Raw genomic sequence first — 16,151 nt, forward strand, 5'->3', positions numbered from 1 at the left:
GTTGTTATAATGTGGAATAACCCAGGTCCGAAACATTAATCTGATGCAGAATTTCTTCTATCTTCTTTTTTAAACATTGCCCTCAACACTTTTCCAAGGCTGGAAAAACTACAGGGCACTTGCAAAAACGGTTACTTACATTCAAACTTAATGTGCCCAGGCTTGAAAATAGTGGGGGAAAAATGTCTTATGTACTATGTTTTCCAGAGACCGCATCAGCAGTGGGCTGGCAGAGGCTCTCTGCAGTCAGCAGATGGAGTGCCTCACGTTTGTGTCCTGTCACCTGGAGACCTGTGGTGAGAGAATTGCTTTAATTCCTACCAGCCCTAACCATGCAAAAACGCTTCATAGAAAGGGGGTTTTGTGCATGTATGTGGTTCTTCGAGGCCTGGGCATTGTCATGAGGTGGGCTTGCTGCTGATGTGAGCGAGGGCCTGAGCTGAAAATCCACTTGGACCCTGGGATGAATGTGTTTTCCCTGCATGAACTTTATGAAAGGACTTCTCAGTCCATTTAAGAAAACAAAAAAGTGTTAGGAGCAGAGGTTTGGCCAAAGATTGGGGTCCCGGTGTGGAGACTGGAGGGAACAGAAAAGCCTCAGTGGAGAGCATTTTCTAGAAAAACAACCCAGGTACAGGCCAGGCTTGTGTTTCTGTACTAGCGTGGAGTCTATTTACCAACCTTCCTCTGCCTGTAGAGAAGCAGGGAGGCATTTAAAAGAGAAGATAGGAAAGAGCCCTCTGTCCCAAGAGCTGGTGTGTCCTGTTTCCTGGTGTCTTGGGCTATAAAGGTCTGTTAAAGCACAGGCACAGTGCTGTGGTCTGACAGATGTATTGTTTAACATCAAGACTTGTGTGACAGCTGCTGTCGGAGCCAGGGCTGGCCCCAGGGCAGGAGCAGCAGTGATGGAGAGCCCTGCAGACAAGTCCTCTCTGTCCCCATGGGGTGTTCCATGCCTGTTTGCAGGAGACAAGGTCTCACGCAGGCCCCAGGGGGCTTCCCTCTCCTCCCCCCACTGCGGGCCTGGGTCTGTATTATGACAAAGCCATTCAATCGATTGTATTTATGTGCCAAATTTCCCCACAGCCCTTGGGAGTAGGTGTGCTATTGGTAAAAGCAGCCCGTTCTCTTCGAGCGGCCAAAGCATCCTCTAATACTGGGGGAGTATTGATTCTTCCTGCATTGCCAGGACTTTTGAGAAATGAAACCGAGATGGAAGGTACCAGCTTAACAAACCGGTAATGTCCCAGTTGATTTTTATCTGCATCTGCCTCCTGCAGCCTCAGAGCACCGATTCCCCCACCCCATGCCCTGAGCGAGGCAGTCCTGAGGTCAGGCTCTGTTGTGCTGGGGGCTGTGCTCGCCTGGACAGTCTGCAGCATACAAAGGGCTGATGAGAAAGGGATTCAATCCAGTGTATTGGCATTCGTGTGCGGTGGTTGTATTAAAAGTACTTGCTGTCAGCCTAGCCATCACTTATAATTGGCTTTTATTTTTCCGTGTGCCTCCTGGCAACAGCAGCTCTTCCCAGGCTGCTAGTGGGGTGCTGGGTCTGGGAAGGCTGCCCTGTGCACAGGAGGTATGTGGAAACGGTCAGAATTGGCTCGGGAAGGGGTAATGTGGCCCCTTCCTGCCTGTTTCTAGGTGGTTATGCCTGGCATTAGCTTTTTTTGATTGTGGTGGTCTTATGCATCGCAGCTACATAAAAAGCAGCAAAAGGTGTGAAGAGTAGGTGAGTTCAGAGTATGCTTATAGTAATTGTACTGTACAATGCAGACGGGTTGGAAGAACCTCTGCAGTTAAAATCTCAAATGCTAAAAGTATAGATCCCTTTGGCTCAGGACCAGTGAGCAGCACATGGGGCTAAATTTGCTCCTCAGGGGTGGCTTGGGCAGGTGGGTGCTGCAGATTTGCACAGTGATAGTTATGTCACCCAGGCTAGCTACACATCTTCTGTTTTGAGGAGATACACTAAGTTTTGGGATACCCTAAGAAACAAATCTTCTACAAGTTCTGAGTCGCTGTAAAGAAACTTTTTAATTTTTTTAATCTTACCCCTAATACTAGAGCACCTAAACTTGCAAACACTTGAAAGTCAGACCAAGATTTCCTTGAAATAATCCCCATAAGCTTTTGAGATGTCACTGTTGTCTAGTCTATGTATCCTAGACATTACTAGTTCCATCTGATCGAATTTTTATGTTTGCAAATAGAATAATCTAATGACCTAATTTCTCAAGGAGGCCTGTTATTTATTAACCATGATGTAAATTCTACCAGCATCAGAATAAAGAACATCAGGCTTTTGAATTTCTGCTATTTTTAAAGATCCAAATCTCTAGGGCAATTAATCATTTTTCTGACATATTGAATTCAGTCATGTGTTATAGCAACAAAACTTCATATGGGCAGTTTATGATGCAACATTAACTTGTCAGCAAGAAGGACAATTCATGACTGTCTACGAGTAGTGGCAGGCATTTGGACAACTGTCCTATAGTTTTGCAAGCATCAGCAAATTTTGTTGGCAAAGCCTATGTAGGCATAATATATGCTTTTGCTCATATATATTTTAAAAAAAAAAACAACAAAAAATATAATCTCCTGCCAGGAGTTTCCACTTATTTTCCATAACGAGAGCTGGAGGGTCTGTAAAAGTTGGCCTCATAAAAAGAAATTGCATCGGATGAATTTTTCCTTTACAAGGAAGATGGAAGAAATTTGAGTTTGTTTGGATGCATGAGTCTTCCTAAACTGTAGTTTATCAGCTGTGTTACTGCAGTGAGGAGGGCTCTCCCTTGCAGGGAATGTGTGAACAAAGCAATGAAGCCTGCAGTCAAAGCGTACAACGATAAGGGCACAGGCAAACTGAGTGCGGGAGCACCAAGAACAACAGAGCAAACTGGTTTTCAGAAGAAGGAATGGCCTTGGCACACCAGCAGCCTGGCTGTTTTCAGGGTTTTGTTGTTGGGGGGGGGGGAGTAACAGAGGAAAGAGCTGCAAAAGCTTTGAGGGAGGAGAGGGGTACGCTTTGCTGCTGTTTATGGTGGGGCTCTGAAGGGTCCTTGAGAGTGCAGGGAAGTGGCTTTGTTTTGGTGCAGTAGAGAAAATAAAGATAAATGCAAAAGGAGGAATTATATGGAGGAAAGGCAAACAGATTAAAAGAAATCTTTATGGTACTGTTCCAGGCAGATACGCACTGAGGCAGAACTGTCTGCCAAGGCCAGAGGAAAGGCGGTTGCAGTAATCTATGAGCTAACACGTGGACCTGAATAGGGATTTTGGCAGGGTGGAGATGGGGATTTCGGCAGGGTGGGGGAATACGAGAGGCCACGTTCTTGGAGTGGTAAACCTGTGCAGTCATTGCGCTTGGGTCCGGTCAGGGAGCAGGGAGTGAGCAGAGTGAGTCGAAGCAATGGTCAGGTTGTCGTCAGGAGTGCTGAGACGGTGGTGGTTCACAGCAAGCAAAGACATGGTGGGGAGGCTTTCTGAGAGTTGGGGGGAGAGAGATGAAGAATTTTAACTGGAATAAGGCTGAGTTGAAGACTGTATATACCAGATGACACAGGTGGGAAATCAGTGGCAGGTGAAGTAGGCTAAAATTGCTTGATGTGTTCCACAAGGCAAGAAGATACTGAGGATTAAATGTTGATGGAGGTGATTATGAACTGCTCTTCTGCTCGTAAGTGGGTTTGGACTCAGCCTTAATACAGGAGTGAGATGATGAACTAGGGAAAGTGTGGGGGTAGTGCTGGCCTTCACCCACACGCATAGACCAGGCTGAGAACACCCAACCTCAGAGCATGCTCTCCCCGTCCATCAGCAGGGGATTTGGTGCACAATGGAAAGAGCAATGCTACAGAAGCCTGCTGTCAGTGGGTAGCAGGGTTTTCAAAAGACAGCTGGAAAAGAAAGCATAAATGCAGGGATGGGAGGCTATATAATGCAGATGCACACAGAGCGTCATGTGCACAGCGTGGCTCCACGGCATTTCTCCAGCGCTCCAAAGTACCTTTGTGGCCCAGGGGAAGGCTGTACTCTGCAAGACTGCTTCTGCATCAATGGTTGCGGTTTCAACGGGATACGTGGGCCGTATGTATGGCATGTCCTGGCTGCTCCTCCCTGACCACAGATCACACCCTTTTTCCAGCTGAGGGATGCTGGCCTCATTCTTCTAGTTGAGAGCAGAGAGACTTAAACTACTTAGGTTTGAGCTGGATAAAAGAGGCTTCTATAGCAGCAACTTATGATGGAAAGCATAAGTTACATACCATTTGGGGATGGGAACATATGGCCTGCAGTATCTATACATACCTCCCAGAACACATCAATTTTTGTCTTGTTTGTCTCGGATCAGTTGATTGCTGTAATGTGTTGAAGACTGACTTAGGAAGGACACAAACGCAAATTATCCTGATCAAAGGAAACAGAGGGAGTATAATAAGAGATCAGCTCAGCTGAGCTGGGAGCTGTATAGTGCCCTGAGACTCAAAGGAAAGACACAAAAAAATTGAAACTAGATCAAACAAATAGGCATGCTTCCAAAAAAATAGAAGACGACTCATTGTGAATGAGACCAAAGAGGCAGCTATCCTCTGCCTACTGCAGAGGCAAGCTAATGTTAAAAGATGCCAGAACATTTCAAGACTTCAGCATGTCCATCCAAACCTGCAGGACTGCAGTTTGCAATTTCAGTTAATGCTCTACAGAAATTGATGATGGCATGGACTCACACTAGAGGTGGTTAGATAACTGGCTGGGATAAAATTCACCCCGAAGTACCTGGAATAGTGCCAAAGAGGTTTTTGAGCACCAGTTTGTTCTTGGCTCCCTTCAAGGACTCCTGTGGATGAGTGAGGTTACACAGAACTGAAAGGGCAAACCTAGTACTTGGCTTTAAAAAGGGGCGGGGGGGGAACCAGGAGCTACAGAGCAGAGTAGCTTACCTCTGGGTTCTGGAATAAGGGAACGGCTTATGACTGCCTAAGAGATAACAAGGCTTTGTCAAAAATTAAACCTGTTAAATGAAGGAATTTTGCTTTAGTGATGTGGCAGAAGGGTTTGTGGGTGGGGAGGAACAGCAGATGATGATGTAGGTAAGGTTTTTGATGTTTTAGTACTTGATGTTCTTGTAAACCTAGAAAAACATGGCGTAGATTGTGGCAATGTATATATCAGTAGTTCATTTTTCCAAATTACTATACTTTCAGAGAATATCACCAAGATGGAGGTATGAAGAAGCTCCCAGACTCCCAGGAGGTCAAGAACCAGTGCAGTGGTGTTTTGTTGGGTTTTAGGACCACTTCATATATGCATTAATGAACTGCCTCATAGGACAGGACATAGTCTCATAAAAGTTGCAGGTAACAGCAAAGTGGAAAGGCTTCAACCAGGCTGGAAGATGGGATTCATCTGGATCTTGAGAGAATCCCTCCTAGAGGAGAAAGAAACCCTGTATGTTTCTCTAAACAAGAGCGCATATATGTGGGAAGATTCCACTGCATGACTGCAGGATGGAGGAACTTGCCACTGCAATCCTGCAGAAAATAATCCAACATTTCTGTGAATGACAAACTGAGCACAAGTCAAAAATATACTACCGTAAAAAGGGGAGGGAACAGATTAAGCACCATACTGGGATGCAAACACCAGAGCACCATTTCTGGGAAGCCCTCTCCTGCTCTACGTACTTAGGCAAGGTCTTCATAGAAGACCAACCCAACTTTGAACTTGTGCTGAAGGAAAACGGGGCAAACTAAGTTGGTCCTGAGGCAAACAAGGAGAATGACCAGAGATGTTGGCTTTGCCAGAAGGTCCTCAGAAGCTTCCAAGAGATGGGAGGGGAGATAAAGGGAAGGTACCACATTCGAAATTGGAAAGAGCTTATGGGAGATCCCTAGAGGAATAGGTTTTTTCAGCTCTCATGCTGTTGTTCGGTAGGAGTGTTGTACAGGAGGAAGCTGTACTCTGGCAGCCAGGGCTCACTCCTGCTTACTGTGGTGCTTGGCCAGGGAGGTGACAGTGGTGTCTTCACCTGCTTTTCCTCCAGTGGACTGCTGGCAATGCTGAGGATGTAATTCCCTGCACCTGTTGCTTGGGAATTTCTCCAGAGTCTTCCAGGTTGTGATGAAGTGGCTCTGCCCTGCTCTTTTCCAAGAGACAGAGTAACTTGTGATAGATACACACCCACTGAGAGACAAGTTAATCTGTATAATATCAGTGTTTGTCATGCAGTGTTAACACTACAAAACCAGATTCCAATGCAAATGGAATTCAAGGAAGGAAACCAGCTGATCCTGTAGTGTTAGCTGCTTTTAAATGTAAATATAGATACCACTTTTATTTTGAGGGAAGCTGAATTTCAGTCCAAAGTTTATCAATTTGAGCTCACCTTTGCTCAAATCCAATAAATGACTGAGTTGAAATATTTGTTCTGAGTTAAGAAAAATGTGAGGTTTTTTGTGATGTTAGGTGGTTTTCAGGTAAGCATTACAAGTAAAAATCCCTATTTCAGTTGTACCTGTGAGGCTTTTCAAATCTACCCTTCTAGTCACAGAGACAAGCAAAGATAAATGTGAAGTGATGGATTTTCAGAGCAATAATAATTCTTTCTCTCGATGAGCGTTTTCTTTGTGCACTAGCAGTTTATTGTCTTGTGAAACCTGAAAGGGATTAGATTGCATTTCTTTTGGTTTTTTCCTGTGGTCTTACCTAAATAAGGCCTGATTCAAGACAGCCCATGCTGTATTTTTAAATATAGTAACAGTCAGATAAGACCACTTCCCTCACCCACAGGTTAGTATGGTGTGTCTTTTGCTGCCAGTTAGTGAGATCTGTTCTAAACATTTTTGGGGCAGAGTGAGGTAAAAACTTAACCTCAGAAAGCTCTGCTTCTGAGACAGCTCCATGGGGTTTCCAGGGAAATGCTACTTTTCAATTCTGCCAGGAAGAACAAGCAGTCCACCATTAAAAGAAGAATCAAATTAGGGTCTGCTCCAGAACTAACTGCTCTGGTAGAGCCCAGGATAGGGACACACTGATGTTGGGCATACCTTCTCACAGGAGAAGATATTACTGTTTATTTTCATGTCTGTTTAACAATGTGAGTGCCATCCTGGCACTGCAGAGTGTCATCAAAGGTCTGCTTGCAGCCAGCTTTGTGGTGATGTAGGTTCTCATGACGCTCCTGCAAGTCTTTAGTGATGCTGGAACACCTGGAGTCTTGTGCCTTTATCTGAGATGGCAATGTTAGCTTATCTGGGGTGCAGGCTGGTTGCTATTCAGTAACTGGCTGCAAAACACAAATGCTTTGCCTTATGTAGTAAAATACTCTGTGCAAAAGCTAGTGCCATGTGTATCTGCTGAAATGTCTTTGTGCACAGTGTCAAACACTAAGAAAACCTCTCAAAGCCCCCATGAAGCCTTGCTTTACAGAGCCGGGGCAAACCAAGTATGTGTGGAGAGTTTATATTTTAACACAGATGAACTATTTTAGCCTTTGGTATTTCTCCAAGCAGATGCCAGCTACTTGGAAACAGAGGAGCTTGCTTATTCCTGTGTTCCTCTGTTGCCCTGTGCCTCAAATTCCAGTGCAATGGTAGCACAGCCAGCAGTGCCCTGGCTGGTTACTAGCAAAGATAGAAATATATTTTTCTGTCTATGTATTTAACATTACCTGCACATCTTCCCCCAGCTCCTCCACTGCCTGTCCCAAAGTGCACAAACACAGACCCTGTCACCTCTGCAGTCTGGAGCCTTATTTTTCATCATCACGTTCACACTGAAGGGAGTGAGTTTGCACCAAAATGCCTGACTTCCTTGTTGCTCCTGGTTTGTAGCCAGAAGACCTCAAAAAGCCATCTCGCTGCATGCCAGGCAGCCGACAGAAAACCTCCTGTCAGCCCATGTGTCTCCGCAGGGAGGGTTTATCCAGCAGATTCCATGAAGTTGCCTATAAAAGGCAATTAGATATGGTGCCTGGAGATGTACGGATTCTGAATGTTTTGCACTTTACCATGTACCAGTCGATGTTGGCTGCGCAGCAGACCTTGTTGGTTTTCTCTGAATGCTTCCCACCATCTCCTGTCTCTGCCTTAGCAGATGACCAGTCCATGAGAGCATCCAGCTGCCTGTCTTAGATGGGATCATGGGGGCTCTAGTTTGTTCTAATTCTTTCCCTGCTTGCCAGTTTTTTGACAGAAGTGTTCCAGGCTGGAGTAGGAGGATCTCTGTCTCGGGGAGCTGGCCTTTTCCTATTAAAGCCCAGTTCTTTCATGATGACCTCTCACCCTTCCATGGCTGGCTAATGGCAAGCAGAAGTGCTGAACCCATGGCAGAAGAAGGGAATGTGTTTTAAAGTGGCAATTACTTCAAGTTCCAACCACTCCTTTGCACATGAGTGCTTTACTTGTGGATGTCTTTTCTTGAACCTGTCTTTTTAATTTTTTTGTCTCTGGTGGATGGTGTTGGAGCATTCCTTGGCTGTAGCATGTGAATCCCACAAAATCCCTTGATCCCCACTGTCTAGTTTCAGACTTGTTTATGGAACAGAGTCTTTGTAGGTATTAGTGGCTGAATTAGCAATGGAGGAGCAGAAATCTATCAGTGTCAGACTGGATTCAGCAATACTTGGCATAGGTCAAAAAAATCATGTCCTCATGATTGCTCAGATGTTGCGGACTGGATCACTCTGGAAGCAGAATGGGGCGGAGCTGGGTAACCTTAAATATGAAAAGTAAAATTTTAGCTATGGTATCTTGGCCAGTTATCCATGTTGACTTGGCTGTGGCACCTGACAGCACAGCTGTTCATTCACTAAGTTGGCTTCTGTTGTCCAACAAGACAGTGGTGGAAGTTTCCTCTAGTCTTGCACCCTTTCCCCTCTGTGTATGTGAAGCCAGTGGGGAAATGCAGAGTGAACTGATACATTGATGGTTGAGAACTGTTTTCCTTTTATTTAATCCAGACTTTTCAGCCTCCCCCTGTCTAATGGAACAGCATGTGACAAGCATAGCTGCTGCCTTGTAAGACAGATGACGTGCTTGGGAACAAGTGAGTTTCTGCATCATCTGCCATGGCTATTGACACAGTATTGCTGATGTATCCAGCTTATGGATCCCATGTTTTTCTACCCAGACTGCGGTACAGCTCCACATTACATTCAGACCTGCCAATAAACGACCGGGAGGCAAGCTAACGCAGGGGGAGGGGAAACCTCTTTGTAATCTGGTGACAACACTTCCAGAAGTTGTGCTGCTGCTTGAGCGTGCCATGAAATGGTGGTGGTGTCTGAAATGTCAGAGAGTCTCTGCCCTGCTGCAGGTGTTGTGATGACCTGGGAGAGCTGTTCAGCTGATTTGGCTGAACCCCCTGATGCAGCAGAGAGGTCTGACGTGCTCTCCTGCAAGCCGAGATGCCAAGTCTATTCATGTTCTGATCGGACTTAACTAGAACTCCCCGCTGTCGTGGTTCTGCTTTAATTATCCTGAATCTTGATACCATATGTTAATTTCTGGGTTTGCATTGCTCAACAGAAGAGCCAAGCATTCCCCTATAGGTTCTCACTTCATTAATGTATCATCAGCCTATAACAGAGCGTTCTCTGGTATTAAAGCAGCTCCAAGACCGAACTCCTTGTGGGTGCCAGAAGGCCTGAGCCAAGAGCCAGAAGAGTCCATAGCCACCTTCCTGTTGAGCAAGTCCCAGATCAGAGATGGTCACTTCTCTGCAAACCCTTTTCCCCCCTTCCTTTTCTTCCCTGTTTAAAAGAATGTTGTGACTACTTTGGACAGAGAAAAATTCCTGCACACCTCACTTCTCCTGTGTGTGTGTTGCTTTCACGCAGTTCATTTCAGCTCGGTGTATTTTGCATTTCTGGGTCAGCAGCAGTAGGGCATCACCACTGCAGGCCCCTATTAGCAAGGGCTTTGTTGGCTATAATAGAAGGATGCTTTAGGTGTCTTCTACCCCTCCCACCCCAAACTTCTGCACAAATCCTCTTTTCTTCCCAAGTTGAAAGAGCTGCCTGATGAGTGCTGTGGGGATTACTTGGTTGTGGGCGCATGAGCTCGGTGATATTTTGAGCAGGGGCATGTGAGGGCTGGGTGCGGCGGTGCTGGGGTGCAGGCTGTTTGCCTGGGAGATGTATTGGGCCTGTGTAACTTTGCAAGGACCTTGCCATGTTACACAGCAGCTTTGTGGCTGAGCAAAAATAAATGAGCGACTTATCCCACTGCCAAGGACCATCAGTGGGAGGTCAGTGTTTGATATTTCCACACCCAAAAGAGCAGCCCCAAGCTAGAATTACAGTACAAAATACCCATTCAGACCTCTCCAGCCTTCTGTTTTCATTGACTTCCATCCCCTGCTTGTACACACAGAGTCTCTTCCTTTCCAAAAGAAAACAGTATTGCTGATAAGGGACACTTATCTCGGCAAGTCATTACAGAACAAGTGAGCTTTTGTGTTTGCATCTGATTCCTGTCACAATGTTAACAAACTCCTAGTATGGAAGCTTTATTTCCACTCTAAAGATGGCCCTTAGGGTACTAAGTGAGGTGCATTATATGTCTCATAAATACTTCCCACAGATGTTTCTTCCTTCCTTAAAAAAAGAAAAAAACCCCACAACTTCTTAAGATTTCAGCCTTTCATTTGCTCTGTAAAGGACTTTTAAACAATGATCCTTGGCTATGCTGCACATGGATATTTACCCTTCCTGTACTCTCTGCTGAGATATTACTGGCCTTTGATCCTTTCAAAGAATTAGCCAGCGCTGGAGTTCTCTCCCATCGCAGTGGGTTCCTGTTAAAAAAATGAACACTTATCCACAGTTGCAGTAGTTCAAATTTAATGGGTTATTTCCCATTGCAAATGTTGGGGCACAGCACATGCCGCAGGTAGGTATTGTGGTACTGTGATACGGGGATTCCTCATGATGGAATCTCTGCCCCAAAAAGGCTTTCTGATTTACGTGAGGTGCTCAGCACCTCCCAAGGTAGTCCCTAACACAGAGGAAAAAAGAGGTTTTTCAGGGCAATTTTCAGACTATGTCAGCCTTCTGTAATTCTGTGGACTTTCTATTGAAGAAGGCAGGAGGGCTTTCCAGGTGCAAAGGAAACGGCTTCCTCACCCACCTGGGGAAGTGCATCATATAAAAGTGTCACTAAGAACCACAGCCTCAGGGATCGATGTAGCGTTCTTGTGGACTTCTGGTGAGAGGACAGCTGTGCTCAGAGGGTGCAGCATCTGCCCTTGTAGCTTGCAGCACCCGAGGCAGAGCAGAGCTGTCCTGCATCTCTCCCCAATAACTCTTCTGCAGCCGCACGGTGCAAAAGCAAAGCGTGTTGAAGCAGAATGGCAAGTTGGTTGAAGTGCTGGAATAAGAGGGTGGGAGACAGCTCTCCCAGCATGGTGAGACAGCTCTCTGTATCTCCCTCCTGCAGCTGAAATCTGATGCAATTCTAATTTTGATTATTTACACCAAACGAACTGGGGGAGGCTGTAACCATCCTCGACAAACTAAAAATGAGCTGGTTGGAAAACGTTGTCCTTCTGATAGGCATTTTTTTAATATGGAAAACTCAAACCCAGAATATTCCAATTCTTCTGTGCCACTTTGTGTTGTGCTCTTGCTGTTCTTCAACAGACCTCTTTGCTTGCACTGAGTGTTCCCTGATGCGCTCCTATCTCAGTTCGTGTGTCATGAGAGCCCTGAGCAGTAGTGTTGTGTGGGATGCTTTGTGCCTGGGAATACTGCCTGTTGAGGAGCAGAGGGATTTTGAATAACTGATTACAACTTCCCATGAGATAGTTCATGTTTTGGGTTTTGTTCAGAAATTTTTGATGTTCCTTTGGAAGGAAAGGTCATACAACTCTTAATCAGAAATCTAATTTTCCACTGAAGAAGTTCAAATGGATTTTCTTTTCTATTTTGTTTTTGTTTGCTTGCCACCTTTTAACTAAAACAGCCCAGTTTAAAACAAACCACTCTTTAAAGAAGTCCTGTTGACATATCCAAAGCATCCCCCATCTTTAATCCTTTTTAAATAAAGATTAAGCCTGTGGCCCTTTCCGGACACCTGCCCAAATACGAGCCTTGCAGTATACTCAAGGGTTCAATCATTTGGACAGTTTTTATCAAAGGAGAATTTCTAAAGCCATCAGTAAAGTGTCCCCGGTCAAAAGAAATGAGAACACTAAGTCATTTAGAGGTGTAGGAGGCTTGGTGCTTACTTGGGGATCTCCTTGAATTGTGCTGGCTCTAGCAATATACAAAAGTAGGTCTTAAACTGCTGTGTGTCCTAAGAGTGTGCACACCTGGCTTGTTAGCCCTATAGACCACTTTATATTGAGTGTGTATGTAAAGGTCTGAAGGATTTAACTAGCTTCCTCTTGTACCAATCATTTTCCCTGAGATATATTTAAAAGCATGAATAATTTTAAACATTTAGTAGTCTTCAGAGGGATTACTTGCTTGTCATGGCATGTAAGCTGTAGCTTGCAGAGCTCTTCGTGAAGAGTTACGTATCTTTTGGCCTTGCATTGGAAAAGGGAAATTGAAAGTGTAGTAAATGACAGAGCTGGGACTATGTCCCAGATGACTGTTTCATTTGCTGTCTGTCCGTCTGTCTCTTACCCAGCCTGGTGCCTGCATGTTACCCTTCTCTGTCTGTAGCTCATTGCTGCTGCTACTCAAACTTTGATAGAGTAGCGAACCTGGAAGAAGCTGACTTTTAAAACTAGAAATATTATGAGATGTTGGATTTCTGTTGTCTTCTGGTAGACTGTTTTACTCCTACCACTGCGTCCCAGTTGTGTTCAAACCCCTTTCTCAGCAAGGGGAGCTCACTCTCTGACTGCAGTGGAGGCAGGACTTGTTTATTGGGCATAGTTTCTTGAGGTACTGGTTGGATCTCAGTGGATGACTTGTGCTGAAAGCCAGGGGTGTGCATCTGCAGCTTGTAGAATTCAGCAGAATAGTTTTGTTTGTTTTTTTTTTTTAAAAAAAAACAGAACAAAACAAAGAAAAACAACACAACAACAACAAAAAAACCCAACCAACCAAAAAAAAACCCCAAGGGTCTGTGATACTTTTGAAACAACTCCTTTACTAATTTTGATTATTATGGCAGAAACAGCTTTAACATCCTTGCACACGCTATACTGTGTTAATTGTAATGACTCTTTACTCTTGTATAATTGAATTGCAAAAGTGGACCAAATTCTGCCAACGGCATGAAGCCAGAGTGCAGAACTCCAGAGCCCTAATCTCCCCAGTTATATATCCTCCCCTCTTGCATCTACTTTTTTCATCTCCAATGAATAGAAGGCTTCATCTTTTTAAACTCCAGCAGGACAACACACATGTGGACTGACTCTACCACAAACTCCTCAGTAACACTCTCACTGTTTGGGGGAAGTAAATATGCGAATTTCAAAAGTCTTTCTGTGTGGAGAATCTGTTTGGATTTGCACAGGAAGTGGGGAGCAGGCATATAGGTAGCAATATTAATGAAGTTTTTTATAAAGACTTCATTCAAGGCTTTCAAAGAAAATATAACTCTTATGGGACCCACAGTTTATCTGCCAAGTCCAAGAATCTGGTTGGAATTTAAAATATATATTTAAAGGTCTCTGAGAAGTAGAAGATTAGAAGACAGAGAAGCCTGGGAAGGGCACATGGGAAATTACTGCTAGAAGAGGAGACTGGTCCTGTGGGGGCTGAGCTCTGCAGTAGGGTACATGAGCCATCAGAGAATCAATCCTTCTCTTGGCTGTAGAGTAGTAGGAAGAGGGGGTGACTAGTACAAATCCAATCACCACCTTAAACTGTTGTGCCATGTTAAAGTGGTGAAGTACGTACAAAAGTCCTCCTTCAGGTGATGGACGCACATGTGTTTGCAAAACTTGGAGTTCAGATCCTTTACTTTCTCCCACGTGGAAGATGGCTGTGTTGGCTCATTTGCTGCCTTAACAATGCTGTTAAATAGTTTTGGTTCATATCCTTCATTTCTTTGAGGGTCCCAAGGTTGCTTATTGTGGGATTGGGAGAAAAGAGCATGTAACAGTCAGGTAAACTGGTTGAAAAGAGCACACTAAGGGAGGAAGGGATGTCCACGCAGGAAGCAGCCAGAGCCAGTATCTTGGCATTCGTAAGGGGCCTCTTCCGTCCCTGAAGTCCCTGATGTGTCTAAATCCTTAATGTGGGGAGAGGAGAATCAATCTGAGAAGCCTTTTGCTTGTTATTTGGGGAAAATAGGTCCCCTGATAGGAGTACAGAGGTGTCCAGTCATCTTGCCCAGAATCAAGTGGCATGTTTTAATGATCTGGGAAGATCACAGCTCAAGAGGGTTTGTTCCCTCCCAGCCTTGTTTTTTTTTCCTGGGGACAGTAGTCTGTTTCCTGATCTGTATTGGACTGTGATCAGAGACTGAGGCTTGCTTGCTCAACCATTGTGCTCAACTGGGGCCATGGTTCACTTGGCTCTGATGCCATACAGATGTAATACTTGTGTCTCGTTTGCAATGGGTACCTGTGGCTTTCTCAGAGTCTCTCTAGAAGTCGTGTTCTGGGGTTTGGGGTTTGTCTGTGTGTTTGCGTCATATGAAAGGCAATGTATTTGTTCACTATTTTGGGACAGATCTTGTTGGCTTGGACAAGAAGCAAACAAGTGCAGGCCTGTGAAAGATCACTTTTAAACTTGGCTGTTTAAAATAAAAGGAATACACATGTACTATAGCTGAACATCCGGGCAATGCATGTGAGATGTCAGATGTGACAGTGCCAGCAGGATGGTCCCTGCCCAGAAAGCTTTAACAGATGATGTGCAAATACACTGTTTATGATGATTCTACTCTTACCTGGCAATGATCGCCTCTGTGTATTGCCCCCGTGCTTTGGACTCCTAGTGCAGGCAAAGTAGCGTAGTTTCAAAGTCAAATGGCAAGAGCACAAAGCTGTGCATTGACCTTAATCTTGTTTAGAAAAATCAGCAATGCTAATTTAGAGCGAAGGCAGTCTCTGTCTCTGGGTCAAAGACCCTGAGAATGTAGGAGGACTAGGAGCGTAGATCTGTCCACCCTCACGCTCCTGTCCCTAGCAATAGCAAAAGCAGCTAGGGAAGAGGGTAATGACCAGTATGTAGTGATAACTTTTCCCTGTGTATGTTTTTTCCAGTGACTTCAGTCTAGGCATTTTCTCAGCTGGTGATAGTGCCTTTTGGATTTAACACCCATGGACAGGTTTTTCCAATTGCTTTCCACAATGTCCTGATGTCCTGTAACAATGGGTTTCACAGTTTAATGTGCTTCATCATGGGGCTGTTTCCTACTCTATCTGACTGCAGTTGTTTTGCCAGAGCTATGCCTGATTTGCAGACCTGATTGATGTCATCGAGCTGTTTAGTCTGTATGCTGGATGTGAAACTTTAGGTACATCAATAACAGTTTAATGTGGGAGGAAGGATCCTGTGAATGTTGGCTGCATTGAGCTCAGTGTTTCTTTCACATAGTACTCTATTCTACGTATTCTGCCATGTTTTCACCTTTGCTGGGTCCTGGCCAGGTGTCACTGTTTAATGCAGTGGCTTTGTTGACATGTTGCTGATAATCCTCTTTTCTTCTACCAGCCTCAAGCCTCACTGTTAGCAGAACAAATCTGTATTTCCACTACAGAGGGATTTGCAGGAAAATTCTGGCTCTGTTTAAGCTGATGACAAAACTCTTGGGGTTTCAGAGTGACCTCTATGCCATATTTCCACATGATCACAAGACTCTATTTCAGTGGCAGCAGGAATGACCACCTGGAGAAACAGGATCAGACTTACTCTATTTGTCAGGCTTTAAACAGTAACAACAAAACGGTGCTCCTGTTCTTCTGAGTTTGGTGAGGAGGCCTCAAATAGCACAATCTGAAGTATGTCTTGAGTTCCCATACTTTCCTGACCTTCTTTTCACTGAAGAGTAGATCCTTATGCTTTAGGTCAATGCAAGACAAAATATCAGTGTTTACAGAACAAAAAAATAGTGCAAAGATTTTTGCTTCAGCATCAAATGAACAGAAAGGCTTTCCAAAAAACCATAACTTGGAAATAGATAACAAAATTAGTGATGAGGCTGCTCTAAGGAGCAAGTCTACAGGGAGAAGTCAGG

At 44.6% G+C, this 16,151-nt stretch overlaps 1 protein-coding gene across 1 annotated transcript in view; it reads left to right on the top strand.

Annotated features, from left to right (window-relative positions):
* The first annotated feature begins 208 nt into the window (after positions 1-208).
* Positions 209-16,151, top strand: part of LOC126052149 (collagen alpha-1(XXVII) chain-like) — a 213,607-nt gene continuing 197,664 nt past the window's right edge. The window contains exon 1 of the mRNA XM_049832394.1: positions 209-296. The gene's annotated coding sequence lies outside the window, so the exon portion shown is untranslated. The remainder of the gene's footprint in view (positions 297-16,151) is intronic.

The sequence above is a fragment of the Accipiter gentilis genome, chromosome 29, assembly GCF_929443795.1.
Source record: "Accipiter gentilis chromosome 29, bAccGen1.1, whole genome shotgun sequence".
Taxonomy (NCBI): domain Eukaryota; kingdom Metazoa; phylum Chordata; class Aves; order Accipitriformes; family Accipitridae; genus Astur; species Astur gentilis.